This window comes from Megascapheus bottae, chromosome 1 (assembly GCF_031878675.1).
Source record: "Megascapheus bottae isolate mThoBot1 chromosome 1, mThoBot2.hap1, whole genome shotgun sequence".
NCBI lineage: Eukaryota > Metazoa > Chordata > Mammalia > Rodentia > Geomyidae > Megascapheus > Megascapheus bottae.
This window is the reverse complement of record NC_143509.1, coordinates 7,931,354-7,946,506: the sequence shown is the minus strand read 5'-3', so window position 1 is coordinate 7,946,506 and position 15,153 is coordinate 7,931,354. Positions and strand designations below refer to the sequence as shown.

The 15,153-nt window shown below is 43.3% G+C and overlaps 1 pseudogene; it reads right to left on the bottom strand.

Moving 5' to 3' along the window:
• Nucleotides 1–7,758: 7,758 nt before the first annotated feature.
• Nucleotides 7,759–8,706, bottom strand: LOC150068262 (olfactory receptor 7D4-like; annotated as a pseudogene).
• Nucleotides 8,707–15,153: the final 6,447 nt, after the last annotated feature.

Sequence of the window (15,153 nt, the reverse complement as noted above, 5' to 3'; positions counted from 1 at the left end):
CCTTCTCTGAATCCAGTCTCGGTCAAAACCCCAGCCGACAAATTTCTAAGGAGGAGTTGGGGAGATAAGAAATCTTCAGTGATAACCAAAATACAGAACCATGTTAGCCTGGTAAAGACGGGAAATGTAAATTTATGATCAGTGAGGGAAAACAAGAGAAAAAGAAAATGGGGTGTGTAGCAGGCAATCCTCTGGAATAGTGAGGCTGGGAAGGGCCAGAAGGGAGCTCGTCATCTGCAGATGTGGTCCCAGAACTCTAAGGCACTTGGAGTTCAGGCTTTGTGAACTCTGATTTCCCTTCTTTCTCTCACTTTCTGCAACCTAGAGCGCATTCTTCATGAAGTTCCTTTCTGAAAGCTCTCTCGCTTTTCTTCACTCTTTCCCAATAATCAGCGTCATCTGTCAGCTTTGCTACATCCAATTATGTATTTGTTTATCACCCGCTAAAGCTCCAATGTGCACTAGGTATTGTCTTTTGGGTTCCAGGCCAGGGATGTGTGTGTGTGTGTGTGTGTGTGTGTGTGTGTGTGTGTGTGTGTGTGTGCCTAGACTTGGGCCTTGAACTCTAACCATGGCACTGTCCCTCAGCTCCTTTTGCTAGCACTCCACTATTGGAGTTGCATCTCCACTTCCATCTTTTTCTGTCATTATTTGGAAATAAGGGTCTCATAGCCTTTCCTGCCCACGCTGGCTTTGAACTGCCATTGTCAGATCTAAGACTCCTGAGCAATGATGATTAGAGAGATGAAACACCAGTACCAGCTTTGGTTGGAATTTTTTTCTTATCCTCTCCAATATTTTGCTGGCATATTTGACTGACAATGTATGGTTTGTTTCCCATTAGTGTCCATAACAAAATCTAGCCAACAAAAGAATTATTAGTAAGGAAGAATTCCCCTTCGTGTGTGTGTCTGTGTGTGCGTGTGTGTCTTTGTGTGGGTGTGTGTTTGTGTGTCTGTGTCTGTGTGTGTGTGCCTGCATGTACATGTGCCAGTCATGGGTCTTGAACTGTGCACCTGGGCACTGTCCCTGAGCTTCTGAACCATACCAAGTGAACTAGAGCTCACATGTGCCTTTTTAGTAATTAATCAGGAATGAGAATGTCATGGATTTCCCTTCCTGAGCTAGCTTCACACCATGATAAGGCAATTGCAGCCTCTTAGTAGCTAGAATGCCAGCTGTAAGCCACCTTCCCTCACTTAGTTTTGCACATGCACACTGGCTTCTGTGTGCACAGAATGGATTTCTATGTATACCAACTGGAAAAAGGGGTTTTGCTGTGGTATTTCCACATGGGCATATATTGTGGTTTGATCAAAATAAACCCCTCTGTAACTTTTTCGGCACATAGTCCTGCCGCGATTTCAAGGTTTAGTGGATTTTCATCTTCATCTTCACATATATTCTGCATTATTCAACCCCACCATTCCTTCCCTGTCCCTCAGGCTTGTCCCCATAAACATTTACATTCATTATATATATATGTACATATATATATATATATATATAGAGAGAGAGAGAGAGAGAGAGAGAGCACTGAGCATATGAATCAAATTCATTCAGTTTATTATTGCATGATCCATTAATTCTGCTGATTTCCATACAATAGGTTCCTGCTCCAGAGCATGAAATCTCACACATGGGTTGTATATTGTGTGTGTGTGTGTGTGTGTGTGTGTGTGTGTACGTGCCAGTCCTCAGGTTTAAACTCAGAGCTTCTGAGACTTCTTACTCAAGGCCATTGCTAGACCCACTGTCATCTTCTTAGTGCAAAAAATATAGATAATAATTTGACCGACTTTTCTTGCCCAGAATGACTTAGAACCCCAAGCCTTAGCTCTCCACTTCCTGAGTAGCTGGGATTAAAGGCATGAAGTAAATGCGCTAAGCACATTATGTTATTTTAATGATATTGTGTTCCTTTCTCCACAATTCTATATAGCTGGTAGTCTCTTTTTTTACCCTCTCTCATATTTTGGAAGAAATCACCTAGAGGAATTCTCTGTCAGAAGGCATCCACAGCCATATTGACCAGCCATGCTATATTCCATCCACATCCAGGAACTCCATGTACTGAGATCTTTCCCACAAATGCTCCCATTCCTGAGATAGATGCTCGCTCCATGGACTGCACACAACGAGAGGACAACTCGATCCTATTACAAAGTGAACATTCCCTCCACCAGGAAAATAGGTAAAAGAATTAATTGTGCCTGAGAGTTGAAAGCGCTTCCTGAAAGGTGAAGGCAGTGGAAAAGGTGGACAGACAAATGGAGAGAGGAAAGGTGGGCAAAATCATTCGTAATATTCAGTGTACAAATGTGAAGCTGGAACTGGGTGAACTGAGGGAGGGGTTGGACTGGGAGGGGTCGGGGAGATCATGGAAGGAGTGACATGGATGAAATGGCCTTGTACTCACAAACTAATCATTGAATTATAGCCCCATAGTGCCACTACTTAAAAGCAAGGTTTAGAAAAATACATTTAATAAGGACTAGAGCAAAACCTAGTGGTAGAGTGCTTGCCTAGCATGCAAGAATACCCGAGTTTGATTCCTCAGTACCACATATATAGAAAAAGCCGAAGTGGTGCCGTGGCTCAAGTACTAGTGCTCTAACTTTGAAAGGCCCATGGACAGTTCCCAGGCCTTGGGATCAAGCCTCAGGACTAGCAAAACACGAAATCTCCCATTAAATGAATACAAGACAGGGATATTTACCCACATATTACAATATGAAAGTGAGTGGAGGCAAATTTGGCTGTGCATGTCAAACCCGGGGCGCCATTAGGAAACAAAAAATGCATCGGGCAGGGGAAGGACATGACCACTTGACCTGGCAGTGGGCATTGATTGAACATTTCCTTACTTGCCCCAAGGAAAACAGCCAGGGCTATGACAGCACAAAACCAAACAGGGGAATCACCATTCCTCCTCCTCTCAGGTGACCCTCAACTCCAGCCCATCCTATTTGGGCTCTTCCTGTCCATGTACCTGATCACCATACTTGGATACCTGCTCATCATCCTGGCTGTCACTTCTGACCCCCACCTCCACACGCCCATGTACTTCTTCCTCTCCAACCTGTCCTTTGTGGACATCTGCTTCACCTCCACCACCATTCCCAAGATGCTGGTGAACACCAGACCCAGAGGAAAGACATCGCCTACCCAGAGTGCCTCACTCAGGTGTATTTCTTCATGATTTTTGTTGGAATGGATAATTTCCTATTGATGGTGATGGCTTATGATCGCTTTGTGGCCATCTGTCACCCACTGAACTACCCACTTATCATGAACCCTCACTTCTGTGGCCTCCTGGTGCTTGTGTCTTGGCTTCTCATTTTCTGCAACTCACTAAGCCATGTTGTACTGATGAGGAAATTAACCTTCTCCCCGGGAACCACAGTCCCCCATTTTTTCTGTGAACTAGCTCAGGTTCTCCAGGGGGCAAGCTCTGACACCCTCATCAATGACATCTGGATGTCCCTGGCTATTGTGCTCTTCGGTGTGTTTCCTGCCTTAGGAATCTTCTTCTTTTACCATCAGATCCTCTCCTCTTTAATGAAGATGTCCAACACAGCTACCAAGCACAAAGCCTTCTCCACCTGTGGCTCTCACCTCTGTGTGGTTTCCTTGTTCTATGGGACAGGACTTGGGGTGTACCTCAGCTCTGCAGTGTCCTACTCTGCCCACAGAAGCAAGGTGGCCTCGGTGATGTACACAGTGGTCACTCCCATGCTGAACCCCTTCATCTACAACCTGAGGAACCAGGACGTGATGGGGGCCCTGGAGAGACTGCCAGGCAGAGTGGTCTCCTGTCTTGATGGATTGTGAAGCACAGAACAAAGTAATCCATTGGAAGTGGGAAGACAAATTGGTTGAATATAAGATCAGTGATACATTTCCTCCATTATAGGATTCAGTGTATATGTATGTATAGACTCTTCCATCTAGAAAAGACATACTTATTCACGTGTGCCACCAAAGCCCCTATGGCTTTGTCGGTCGATGTTTGGACATCTGTCTTTCAAGGAAATTTACTTGCTATCCATAAGAAGAACAACTTCTGTTTTCAGGGTTAACTGGACATTTGTATTTTCTGTTCCTCATTTCTTTCATATCAGCCCCTAATTCCTTTTCTTCTGTTATTGCTCCCCTCGGCCCAATTGCTGGATTTCTATGAAATCAAGTTTAGAAAATTCCGCTAGGTTTTTTGCTCACTCCTATCATCTAGCTACTCAGGAGGCTGAGATCTGAGGATCATGGTTCAAAACCAGCCCAGGAACTAAAGTCCGTGATACTCTTATCTCCAATTAACCACTAGAAAACCAGATGTGGGCTGTGGGTCAAGGAGTACGGCGGTAGAGTTGAGCTGAAGATCTCAGGGACAGCGTCCAGGCTCAGAGTTCAAGTCCAAGAAAGGACAAAAAACTAAAGAGAGAGAAAAAAGGAAAAAGAAAACAATCTCAGCTAGGTGCTGCTGGCTCAGGCCTGTAATTTGAAATACTTAGGAGGCTGAGATGTGAGGATTTAGAGTTAGAAGCCAGTGGGGCAGAAAAGTCTGTAGAGTCTTCTCTTCAATGACCACTAAAAAGGCAGAATGGAGCTGTGGCTCAAGCAGAAGAGCAGAATCATTGAGCAAAAAGAGTCATGGACAATGCCCAGGCTCTGAGTTCAAGCTCCAAGAGCAGCACACACACACACACACACACACACACACACACACACACACACACACACGCAGGAAAAGAACTGACACCCCTAAATAAAACCAGAAACATATCATTCCCTCCTGATCCTATTGAAAGATGGATAGCGTGTGTGTGTGTGTGTGTGTGTGTGTGTGTTTATGTGTGTGTTGTGTGTGTGTGTGTGTGTGTGTGTGTGTGTGTGTGTGTTGGTTCTAGGCCTGGAGTTCTGGGTTGGAGGATTCTCCCATATCTTTTGTGCTCAAGGTTGGTGCTCTATCACTTGTGCCACAACTCCACTTCTGTCTTATTCTTTTTTTATTGTAATTAGTAAAAGGGTTACATGATATTTGCCAGATAGAAGGTGCATTAATTCACATACATAGATACCCTTTCACATGTCTTGGTACCCATTTCCTTCCCCCCCACACCCCCCACCCATCTTGGTTTTCCCCCGTCCCTATCAAATTTCAAATAACCTAATACAAATAAATTCAATATATCAGATAACAAAGTGAGATACCATAACAATATTTCTGTCTTATTCTTATGTAAGTGGAAATAAGGCCCTGGAGGACTTCCTGCTCAGGATGACTGGGAGCTTCCATCCTCAGATCTCAGCCTGTGGAGTAGCTGCAGGTTCAGGCTTGAACCACTGGTATCAGAACTGATTTTGGGAGTTACTTTAGTGCAGGTCACATCTTATACACACAGTGACATTTTGGGTTTTGTTTTTCCAATTTGGATGCACCTTTTTCTTTCTCTTGATGCATTGCTCTGGCTGGGACACAGTGCTGAGTGACAGGGTGAATGCTGGCTCCTTTTTAATGTAGATCTTACAACCTTCCAGGTTTCTTCATTCAGTACATTGTTTGCTGTTTCCTTACTACTAGGGAGAGATCACCCCTCTCTCTCTCTCTCTCTCTCTCTCTCTCTCTCTCTCTCTCTCTCTCTCTCTCTCTCTCTCCCTCTGTCTCTCTCTCTCTCCCTCTGTCTCTCTCTGTCTCTCTCTGTCTCGATCTCTGTCTCTCCCTCTGTCTCTCTGTCTCTCTGTCTCTCTCTCTGTCTCTGTCTCTCTCTGTCTCTCTGTCTCTCTGTCTCTCTCCCTCTGTCTCTCTCTCTCTCCTTCTGTCTCTCTCTCTCCCTCTGTCTCTCTCTGTCTCTCTCTCTCTGTCTCTCCCTCTGTCTCTCTGTCTCTCTGTCTCTCTCTTTGTCTCTGTCTCTCTTTGACTCTCTGTCTCTCTGTCTCTCTCCCTCTGTCTCTGTCTCTCTCTCTGTCTCTCTGTCTCTGTCTCTGTCTCTCTCTCTCTCTCTCTCTCTCTCTCTCTCTCTCTCTCTCTCTCTCTCTCTCTCTCTCTCTCTCTCTCTCTCTGTTGTGGGCCTTGAACTCTAGGCCTGGGTGCTATATCTGAGCTCTGAGCTCTCAAGGCTAACACTCTCCTTGTTTGACCCACAGCACCACTTTCAGTTTTCTGGTGGTTAATTGGAGGTAAGAGTCTGATGGACTTTCATGTCCAGGCTGAGTTTGATCTGTGATCCTCAGATCTCAGGCTCCCGAATAGCTAGGATTCAGGTGTGAGCACAGGTTGCCCCATTTACTTCCAGCAGTTTTATGGGTTGAGATAAGAGTGTCACAGACTTTCCTGCCCAACCTGCTTGGAGGCCCACCCTACATCTCAGCCTGTAAGACCTGAAGCTGAAATTACAACAGGAAACCACATAGAATGTAACTGGAGATATAGCCAAGACTGGTACTTTCTGGAAAGTTCTGTTGTATTTCATTAAATAGGAGGAAAAATTGACAAAAGGAATTGCAGCAAATCAAATCTTTATTCAGAGCATAGGAAATGCTGATGAGAATGAGAGAAGTGTGTGGGGTATTCACTTACAAAGAGCCCCAGTCCCAGGAGGTAGAAGGAAAGCCTCTCAGATACTCAACACCAAAAATTAATTGTCCACAATTAAGTTGATTTCACAACGAGGAAAAATATTGATAAAATAATGTTTATTTATTTACACATTCATTTTTTTGTTTGGTCATGGGGCTTGATCTCTGGGCCTGGTTGCTGTTCTTGAGCTGTTCAGCTCAAAGCTACTGCTCTACCCCTTGAGTCACAGAACCACTTCTGGATTTGTAGCGGACAATTGCAGATAAATGCCTAGGTTGGCTTTCCATTGTGATCCTCAATTTTGAAGCTCCTGAGTAGCTAGGATTATAGATGTGAGCCACTGGTCCCAGCCAAGACAATCTTTAAGAGAGGTAAAAATGGCCATAAAGAAACCCACAGATAAATATTCAACCTTTTCACTACATAGGATATGAAAATCAATAAAACACTTTGATCCTGTATTATGTCAATTGGAGAGAAAATCTACAACAATTCTGGTGAGTCTGAGAAGAAACAGACATCCTTAGACTGTTGTCTGTTGTCTGAGGATGTCACTAAGTATAGCTATCATGGAAACAACGTTCATATCTGAGTAGGAAAGAGAAATTAGTAAAGAAAAAAAAAGAATTGCCCTCAAACTTAAAACAAAATCTCGCATGTAATGACACAATTGCTGTTCTGAATGTGTTGGGATTTTATTTGGATTCTTGGAGGAGGAGGAGGTGGAGGAGGAAGAAGGGGAGGAGGTGAAGAAGGATGAGAAGGAGGAGAAGAAGAAGTAGTTTTGTGTTTGAGGAGGAATAATTAATATAGGATAGGATAATTTACAGGGATACTGTGTAAACTTGGATTGTTATAAGTGCTTTCTATGATCAATTGGAAATGCCCAGGAAAATTCTGCAACAGCAACCCAAATGGGAATATTAAGAAAAATCCACACTGAAAACAGAAGTTGTTCTTCTGATGGATAGCAAGTAAATTTCCTTGTAAGACAGATGTCCAAAAATTGACAGACAAAGCCATAGTGACTTTGGTGGTACTCATGAATAAGTATGTCTTTTGTAGATGGAAGAGTCTATATATACATATACACTGAATCCTATAATGGAGGAAAAGTATCACTGATCTGATATTCAACCAATTTGTCTTCCCACTTCCAATGGGTTACTTTGTCCTGTGCTTCACAATCCATCAAGACAGGAGACCACTCTGCCTGGCAGTCTCTCCAGGGCCCCCATCACGTCCTGGTTCCTCAGGCTGTAGATGAAGGGGTTCAGCATGGGAGTGGCCACTGTGTACATCACCGAGGCCACCTTGCTTCTGTGGGCAGAGGAGGACACCGCAGAGTTGAGGTACACCCCAAGTCCTGTCCCGTAGAACAAGGAGACCACACAGAGGTGAGAGCCACAGGTGGAGAAGGCTTTGTGCTTGCTAGCCATGTTGGACATCTTCATTAAAGAGGAGAGGATCTGATGGTAAGAGAAGAAGATTCCTAAGGCAGGAAACACACAGAACAGCACAATAGCCACATACATAGAAATGTCATTGATGAGAGTGTCAGAGTTGGCCACCTGGAGAACCTGAGCTAGTTCACAGAAGAAATGGGGGATGGTGGTTCTCAGGGAGAAGGTTAATTTCCTCATCAGTACAACATGCATTAGTGAGATGCAGAAAATGAGAAGCCAACACATGAGGACCTGGAGGCCACAGAAGTGAGGGTTCATGATAAGTGGGTAGTTCAGTGGGTGACAGATGGCCACAAAGCAGTCATAAGCCATCACGGTCAATAGGAAATTATCCATTCCAACAAAAACCAGAAAGAATTACACTTGAGTGAGGCACTCTGGGTAGGAAATGTCTTTCCACTGGGTCTGGATGTCCACCAGCATCTTGGGGACTGTGGTGGAGGTGAAGCAGATGTCTACAAAGGACAGGTTGGAGAGGAAGAAGTACATGGGCGTGTGGAGGTGGGGGTCAGAGGTGACAGCCAGGATGATGAGCAGATTTCTGAGCACGGTGATCAGGTACATGGACAGGAAGATCCCAAAGAGCAGAGGCTGGAGTTGAGGGTCATCTGAGAGGCCAAGGAGGAGGAATGGCGATTCCCTTGTGTGGTTTTGTGCTGTCATAGTCTTGGCTGTTCTCCTTGGGGTAAGAAAGCAAAAGATCAGTGAATGCTCACATGGTTGTATTTGAAGTTAGTTGTAAGTAGTTGTAGTCAGGGCTTTCAATTCAACATAGGACTTGTGAGTATATTGTCATCCCATCATGGTCTGTGACTCCCAGCCCCGCCCATCCCTCAGTTTACCCAGTTCTTGGTTCAGGTTTGTACATTGGGTATTAGGATAGTCCTTTCATCTGCCCATCTCTTCCCCTAACCTCCACAGTCAGAAAACGCTTTCAACTCGCAGATAGAATTGTGTTACTTCTTGTGGAGCTGGGTGAATATGAAGAGACATCAAAGGCCAAAACCGGGGAGTCGTCCTACCATGTCTGCAGGCCATGGAGCAAGCATCTATCTCAGGTTGGGGGCATTCGTGGGGAAGATCTCAGTACATGGAGTTCAGCAACATCGCCTGGAGTCCAGGCAGCGTTCCTGGACTGAGCTGCTCTCAACACGACACATCTGTTACCTGTGTGGATGGAATACAGCATGGCTGGTCAACATGGCTGTGGATGCCTCCTGACAGAGAATTCCTTCTAAAATATGAGCAATTGAAAAAAAGAATACCAGCCACATAGAACAACTGAGACAGCAACATCATATCACAAATACAGAATACATTAAGGAAATGCCCTTTGGTTTATGCCTGTCATCCTAGCTGCTCAGGAGGCTGAGGTGTGAGGTTCATGGTTCAATGCCAGCCTAGGCATGAAAGTCGGTGAGACTCTCAACTCCAATTTGAAGCACCAAAACGATGGAAGTGTTGGAGCTATGGCTTTAATGGTAGCCTTGACTAACAAGTCTCAGGGATACTGAGTTTAAGTCCCAAGACTGGCACACATAGGAACATATTATGTGGAAATCAGCAGAATTAAGGGATCATACAATAATAAACTGGGTGAACTTGTTTCATATGCTCAATGCTCTATCTATCTATCTATCTATCTATCTATCTATCTATCTATCTATCTATCTATCTATCATGAATATAAATGTTTATGGGGACAAGCCTGAGAGACAGGGAAGGAAGGGTGGGATTGAGTAATAGAGAATATGTGTGAAGATGAAGATAAAATCCACCAAACCCTGTTGAAATCAGGGGCAGAGATTATGGACCAAAGAAAGAGCTACAGAGGGGTTTAGTGTGATCAAAACTCAATGTATACCTGTATGGAAATACCACAGCAAAACCCCCTTTTCCAGTTGGTATACATAGAAAACCATTCTGTGCACACTGAAGCCAGTGCGCATGTGCAAAACTAGATGAGGGAAGTTGGGTGAAAGTGGCTCACAGCTGGCATTCGAGCTACTAAGAGGCTGCAATTGACGTATCAGGGTGTGAAGCCAGCTCAGGCAGGGAAATCCATGAGATTCTCATTCTTGATTATTACCATATAGCCACATGTGAGCTGTAGTTCACTTGGTATGGCTCAGAAGTTCAGGGACAGTGCACAGACCCACAGTTCAATACCCGTGCCTGGCACATGTACATGCAGGCACACAGACAGACAGACACACAGACAGACACATAGACAGAGACAAACACACAGGAATACTTCCTTATTAAAAATTCCGTTGTTGGCTAGATTTTGTTATGGACACTAATGAGAAACAAACCATACATTGTCAGTCAGATATGCCAGCAAAATTTTGGGGAGAATAAGAAAAAAAGTCCAATCAAGGCTGGCATTGGTGATTCATCTCTGTAGTCATAGTTGCTCAGGAGTCTGAGATCTGACAATTACAGTTCAAATCCAGATTGGGCAGGAAAGTCTATGAGACCCTTATTTCCAAATAATGACAGAAAAAGCTAGAAGTGGAGCTGCTGTTCAAGTATTAGGATGCTAGCCTTGAGCAAACGGAGCTGAGGAATGGTGCCAGGGTTAGAGTTGAAGGGCCAGGCGTAGACACACACACACACACACACACACACACACAGACACACACACACACACACACACACACACACACACACACACACACACACACACACACACACAAGTCCCTGGCCTGGAACCGAAAAGACAATACCTGGTGTACAGTGGAGCCTTAACGGGTGATTAACAAATACGTAAGCGGATGTAGCAAAGCTACCGTTTACACTGATTATTGAGAAAGAGTGAAGAAAAGCGAGAGACGTTTCAGAAGGGAACTTTATGCGGAAGGGGCTCTAGGTTGCAGAAAGTGAGAGAAAGAAGGGAAGCCAGAGTTCACAATGCCTGAACTCCAAGTTCCTTGCCATTCTGGGACCTCACCTGCAGATGTGAGCTCACTTCTGGCCCTTCTCATCCTCACTATTCCAGAGGATTGCCTGCTACTCACACCATTTTTTTTCTCTTGTTGCCCATAAATTTACATTTCCCCTGTCTTTACCAGGCTATCATGCCTCTCTGTTTTGATTATCACTGAAGATTTCTTATTTCTCCAACTCCTCCTTAGACCTTTGTTGGCTGGGGTTTTCACGGAGACTGAATTCAGAAAAGGCAGTCAGAAGCTTGTGCAGGTTCTTGCAACTCAATCGATGATGTCCTCATCAAATGAATTGCCTTTCATGAAATAATTGTCTTTATGAAATGAAATGTCTTTCTAGTCTCCAAACCATTTTGTTCTCATAAGCTAAGTAAAGATGACATCATGGATAAACAGATTTAGGTTAATTTCTTGCATTAGTGTAGGCTGTTACAGGGGAGAGGAATTAATTTATTCCAAGGGGAACACAGTTCCTTTTGTTATGTTCTTTTGGTTTGAGAAGAAGATAACAATGAATTCTCAAAGGAATTATTGGTTTATATAGATACTAAATCCCTGTAGCCATGTCGAATTGGCATCTGCCTTGAAGAAACTTTGGAGATGTAATAGATCACTTGATCTCTAAGGAAAAATATTCTTGATCTTTTTCATTATTAAAGTATCTTATGCTTTGAAATTATAGATAAAAATCCCATGTGTAATTTGGATAAAGGCACACAGCCACACCCAGCACACTATAAAATTGTATTTGTTACCTCATATATGTTACCCTTATTATCCATTCAGAATATCACAACAATAGCTCAGTGCCCTGATCAATGGATTAAATAAATGAACACAGTATCCCTATAAGTTATCCTCTTCTATATTAATTATTCCTCCTCAAACACAAAACTACTTCTTCTTCTCCTCCTTCTCCTCCTACTCCTCTTCCGCCTCCTCCTCGAAGAATCCAAATAAAATCCCAACATTTTCAGAACACCAGTTATGGCCTTACATGTGACATTTTGTTTTAAGATTGAGGACAAAGCTCAAAAAATTGAATCACTCCCAAACTAATCTCCAAAGTAACAACCATCCCATTAAAAAATGGGCCAAAGACTTAAAGAGAGTCTTCTCTGAACAAGAAACAAATATGGCCTATAGACACAAGAAGAAATGCTCAACATCTCTGGTCATAAAAGAAATGCAAATCAAAACAACTCTAATATTCCAACTCACTCCAGTTAGAATGGCCAGGATCCAAAAAACGAATAACAACAGATGGTGGAGAAGATGTGGCCAGGAGGGAGTGCAAACACCTTTGGTGGGAGTGCGAACTCGTTCAACCACTATGGAAAACAGTATGGCAATGCCTCAATAGGCTAAACATAGAGCTCCCCTATGACCCAGCAATTCCACTACGTGGCATTTACCCAACCGTCCAGAAACTAGGGCATACTAAATACACTACCACAACAATGTTCATTGCAGCATTATTCACCATAGCAAAAATATGGAACCAACCTAGATGTCCCTCAGTTGATGAGTGGATCAACAAGTTGTGGTATTTGTACACAGTGGAATTCTATGCTACTGTCAGAAAAAACGACATCTCCGCATTTGTTAGGAAATGGAAAGTCTTAGAAAAAATCATATTAAGTGAAGTAAGCCAGACTCAAAGGAACACAGGCTCAATGGTTTCCCTCATTTCTCATAATCAGTAGAAACCTTGGGCTCTACTAGAAGAGATCTGCAATAGAGCAAAACCTTGATACATAAGGCCATATAGTATGAAGCTAATTTATAGGACCTCTAGGATATTGAAACAAAAGCCATATAATGAATGATGGTTGTCCTCAATGTACTATGTTATCTCATCTCTTTTGCTGCCCTTGAATATCTCATATTGTTATAGTATCTCACTTTGCTAACTGATGTATTGGATTTGTTTGTATTTGGTTATTTAAAATTGGATAGGGAAGGGGGGAAAACCAAGACGGGGGGGATGGGTGGGTAATGGGGACCAAGACATGTGAAAGGGTATCAATATATGTGAATTAATGCACCTTCTGTCTGGCAAATATCATGTTACCCTTTTATTAATTACAATAAAAATATTAAAAAAATATTGAGGTCAATTCTTTTTTTCTTTACTAATTTCTTTTCCCACTCAGATATGAATGTGTTTCCATGAAAGTTATACTAATTGACATCCTCAGACAACAGTATGAGTCTGAGGATGCCTGTTTCTTCTCATACTCACCAGAATTGTTGTTGTAGATTTTCTTCACGATTGACATAATACAGAATCACAGTGTTTTATTGATTTGCATATCCTATGTAGTGAAAAGTTGGAATATTTCTCTGTGGATTTCTTTATGGCCATTTTTACCTCTCTTAAAGATTTTCTTGGCTGGGACCAGTGGTTCACATCTACAATCCTAGCTTGAAATTTGAGGATCACAATGGAAAACCAGCTAGAAATCCAGAAATCGTGCTGTGACACAATGGGTAGAGCAGTAGCCTTGAGCTGAACAGCTCAAGCACAGCAACCAGGCCCAGAGATCAAGCCCCATTACAAAACCAAAAAAATACATGACTAAATTAATAAATCAACATTATTTTATCCATCTTTTTCCTCATTGTGAAGTCAACTTACTTGTGGACCCTTAATATTAAGTGGTGAGTATCTGAGAGGCTTTCCTTCTATCTCCTGGGACTGGGGCTCTTTATAAGTGAATACCCCACACACTTCTCTCATTCTCATCAGCCCTTCCTGTGCTCTTAATGAAGATTTGATTTATGAAATCCCTTTTGTCATTTTTCCCTCATATTTAATGAAATACTACAGAACTTTCCAGAAAGTACTACTCTTGGCTATATCTACAGTTACATTCTATGTGGTTTCCTGTTGTAATTTCAGCTTCAGCTCTAACAGGCTGAGATGTGAGGATGGCGCCTCCAAGCCAGGTTAGGCAGGAAAGTCTGTGACACTCTTATTTCTACCCATAAAACTGCTGGAAGTAAACTGGGCAACCTGTGCTCACACCTGAATCCTAGCTCCTCGGGAGCCAGACATCAGATGATCACAGATAAAACCCAGCCTGGACATGAAAATCCATCAGAATCTTACCTCCAATTAACCACCAGAAAACTGAAAGTGCTGCTGTGTTTCAAACAGATAACACCCAGGCCTAGAATTCAATGCCCACAACAGAGAGAGAGAGAGAGAGAGAGAGAGAGAGAGAGAGAGAGAGAGAGAGAGAGAGAGAGAGAGAGAGAGAGAGAGAGAGAGAGACAGAGAGACAGAGAGACAGAGAGAGACCGAGAGACAGAGAGAGACAGAGAAAGAGAGAGAGAGAGACAAAAGTGACAGAGACAGAGAGAGAGAGACAGAGAGACAGAGAGAGACAGAGAGACAGAGAGAGAGAGACAGAGAAAGAGAGAGAGAGACAAAAGTGACAGAGACAGAGACAGAGACACAGAGACAGAGACCCAGAGACAGACTGAGAGAAAGAGACAGACAGGTGATCTCTCTCTAGTAAGGAAACAGCAAACAATGTACTGAATGGAGAAACCCGGATGGTTCTAAGATCTAGATTCCACTGGAGCCTGCATTCGCCCTGTCACTCAGCACTGTGTCCCAGCAGAGCAATCCATCAAGAGAAAGAAAAAGTTGCATCCAAATTGATAAACGAAATCCCAGAATGTCAGTGTGCATACAAGATGTGAACTCTACTAAAGCAACTCCAAAAATCAATTCTGGTGCCAGTGGCTCAAGCCTGAACCCCCAGATACTCCACAGGCTGAGAGGTGAGGATGGAAGCTCACAGTAATCCTGAGCAGGAAGTCCTCCAGGACCTTATTTCCACTTAAAGAAGAATAAGACAGAAGTGGAGTTGTGGCACAAGTGATAGAGCACCAACCTTGAGCACAAAAGGTTAGGGAGAATCCTTCAAACCAGAACTCCAGGCCTAGAACCAACACACACACACACACACACACACACACACACACACACACACACACACTATCCATTTTTCAATAGGATCAGGAGGTGATCATATATTCCTGCTTTTATTTAGGGGGTTTCATTTCTTTCCTGTGTGTGTGTGTGTGTGTGTGTGTGTGTGTGTGTGTGTGTGTGTGTGTGTGTCTGTGTCTGTGTCTGTGTCTGTGT